We start from the raw sequence: 3,797 nt of genomic DNA on the forward strand, positions 1-3,797 counted from the left end.
TCTCAGATCAATTTTATTGATCATATTAGTAGTCAATCGCTGTGTTTTCTTTACATGATCCATGATTTCTATCAATCTCTAGTTGTTTCTCCTTTATCATACCATGCTTTCTTCAAGAATCATGACTGATACATCTATGGTAAGTTTTGTTTCCTTATTTAGATCCATGTTCTTCAGTCTTAGATCTATTTTCTTGAAGATCTATGCATGCCTTTCATGATTTCTTTATCAAAATCAATGATCCATCATCCTATTGTTCTTGTCTATGATTTGTACTTTGAATTCTTCAAGAACTATGATTGATCTAATTATGGTAACTTTTGTTTCCTAATTTGTAACTTGAAAACTTGATTCGATTAGTGTTTTGAAGTCCTCTATATATTAGGATGCTACCATTGTAGTTTACCCCTTGTTTGGTACCCTTTTGAACCACCAAATTCAGTTCTTTATTCCCAAAACTCTGATTTTGAAGGCCACTGTCTCTGTTGGTCGACTCGATTGGTCGACTGAGACAGTAGATCAATCCAATCGACCAATGAGTACAGCAACTCTAGATTTGGTCTGTTTTGGATGTTTTGATATCTTTCTTTTTAGGGATCTTTCCTAATATGTTGTATACACTTGTTTAAGACCTTCTTCTCAAGTTTGTCAAGATCTTACTTGAATTCTTAAGATTCCTTTGCGAGTTATATAAGGTAAGGATGGTTACTTCCTTAACAACATAAATTGTATATCTTAGTTTCTATACTTGAATCTTGTTAGTTTATTTCTTTAATTAGATTCTTACAATGTTATACTATTGTTGTACTGTCTTGATATCAATAGCATTACTTGTTTATATTAAATTGATTCATGTATGATTTACTTACCAATTTTATACAAGTTGAATGTTATTATTGATTTCTTTCCATATATGATGTTACCATATATGTGATGTTATGGATTGATGCTTGTGTATGCTTAAGTATGGTTTGGAAAGGGGAGGTGTCCTTTTGACACTTCTGTCCTTGGACAACTATAGGAATATTATGGGATGTTTTCGGAGATGCCCTTTGGACACCTTCCTAAACTGTTGGATGACATATTTAGGGCTGTCTAGTAGTGTTTGGCTAGGATGTCCCGTTATGTCAGACCCTAATCAGAGGGGTATTGAGACCGAACGACCCGTGGTAGCAACGGGGATTCGTGGGCGCTCAAGACCGGTAACCAATCCGTGAGAGGACATGGATCACATTGTGGATACTCGAAAGAGGCCATTTATCGGTAGGGTTGCATATGGTTAGACTTGGGCTCACGGGCGCTTAAGACCAGTAACCAACCCGTGAGAGGACGTGAGAGCTTCTCGTTTACCATATGTGGATGACCTATAGGGTTGATGAGTCCGTAGTCAGGGACTATGAGGAATCTAGTGTGAAGGATACCGGAAAGGATCGCCAGGGGCGAGGAATGGACGTATCTGGATCTGACTTGATGTGACTGAGTAGGAGACTTGCATTTGGCTAGGTTTTGACCCTAACATGCGCCAGTACTTAGACCAATGGTGATGTGAGAGAGTGGTGACCTATACCCCCAGCCATGGAATGTCCCGAGGGATGCCGGACCCACTACCAAAAGGCGTAGTGTGATGAGACATTCCTAAAGAAGTACGGTGCTATGACTTAAAGCATGTCTGCCAATAGAGACCAACATACATAGAGTTAGAATCATATTGCATCATGTGTTTCATATCATATAGAATTTTACTTTGCTTTGAAATCCTGCTATATATGTTGTTATGGATTAACTGCCTTACTGAGTTTCTTTGAAACTCATTCCTTTTGTACAATGTTTGTTAGACTACTCTACAGGTTTTGAGTATCATGACTGCTCGTATGAAGAAGCGCAAGGAGAAGAGGCATATCTCCAGGAAGGTGATTGCAGTTACGATAATTATACTGAAGATTCCGCGGGTGGTTATGCTGCGTACGATGCTTAGTCCTACCATAGAGTGGAAGCGCCCTTGTGCCATTTTTGAGATTTATACTTATAGAGATGTTTTCTATAAGATTGAGAACAATTTAGTTACCTATTCTACCTGCTATTGGGATTAGATTTCATTATGTTTCTTTTCTTTTAGAACTACTATTCCGCTGGTTGTAGAGTGGGATTCCGCCTCACTTTACTTATTGATTTAGACACTCTGATTATCTTTCGTACTCTGATTATATGCATGTTGCATTCTTTCCTTATTTGGATCTTTGGTTTATCTTTTGCACATTGATTATTATTGTTCATGATTATGTTATTGTCTATGTGGGAGGTTGATTACTCGATACTTGGTCTTCGGGGCTGTGGATCATACACTCGGGTATGCCAGGTAGGGTACCGGCTGGGTGGATGTGACAGAGTGACTGGACTTACCCAAGAAAGTATGGTGCTATGACTTAAAGCATGTCTGCCATAGAGACTAGCATATATAGAGTTAGATTCATACATGCATCGTCTGTTTCATATCATCTTGCATCATGCTATGTTTTGGATCATGTTATTTATGTATTATAGAATAACTTGCCTTGCTGAGTTCTTTTGAACTCACTCCTTTTGTGCAAATGTTTTGTTAGACTATCCTACAAGAACCGAGGAAATTGATGGCCAATTCAATGAAGCGCCATTTGATGAAACACACTACCATCAAGGTGCTGGCGATCACAAAGACTGCGGTGAAGATCCCTCGTTGGATTATGCTTCGTACCAGGACTAGATCTTCTCGGGAGTGCATTCGGCCATGTCTCGTGATGAGCACATTTATGTGTGAAATCTTAGGGCATAAAGTATGCATTTTACACACTTCAAGTGGAATTACCTTGGGTTTTATGTTGTTTTTGCAGATTTTAGGACTTTTCAATATTTAAGCAAATATTTGGAGTTTTGGGCATGAATCATTCAATTTTACATGTCAAGAAATCCATTCAAATTCTCAAATGCGAAAGTGGGCTTGATTTGGAGCATGATGGGCTAGAGATGTGATTATGGGCCAACTCCGAAATATTGAAGAGATAAAGAAGGCAAATTTGATCTACGGCTGAAATTATAAATTATCAATCAAATCTATAGAGATATTATTGAGAGAATCCAAATGGAGAAAAGAGTCCTTGCATACTTCAATATCTTATTTCCTTTTTGGGATTTGATTAAAGAAAGAAAAAGAGGAAAAAGAGGAAAAAGAATTATATTTAGAGAAAGAAGAGGCAAAAATCCCATTTTTGAATGTCTTTGTCCAATTTTGATCAAGCCCTTCATCGAATGGTCATCCGGTGTTCGATCGTGCTGATTTTTGGAGGAGAGCTTCATGATTTCTTAAGCCTCAAATCCAACGGTGGAATTATGCATCTGATCTCTCTAATTCAGTCCGATTAGTACATCAAAACCCTAATTGGTTGAGTCAAATAGGAACCCTGAGTTTGATTCAAATTTTGTCGAGATTCATATCTCATGTAAAATCTATAAAAGGAGAGGATACTCCACCAAAGGAGAATGTGTTTTAGAGCTTAGTAGAAGCACTCTTTATTATCTCTTCAATTTATTTAAGCTTTCTCTAGTTTTCTTTGCTTGCATTTGTGAAGATTTAAATTTCTAGATTGAATGTTTAGGTTTAATTTTTCTATGTAATGCAATTCAAGTTCAAGTTTCAAGTCTTAAGATTCGTTTTTCTCTGGATCTAGCAATTGCAGATCTAGATCATTCTAGATCTAGATCTGGTTGTTAGGGTTGGTTGAGATTCGAATCGTTTGTTTAATTCGCAGGTAAGTAATTTTTTT

The sequence above is a fragment of the Hakea prostrata genome, chromosome 11 (assembly GCF_041222555.1).
Source record: "Hakea prostrata isolate BN-2017 chromosome 11, UWA_Hpros_2, whole genome shotgun sequence".
Lineage (NCBI taxonomy): Eukaryota > Viridiplantae > Streptophyta > Magnoliopsida > Proteales > Proteaceae > Hakea > Hakea prostrata.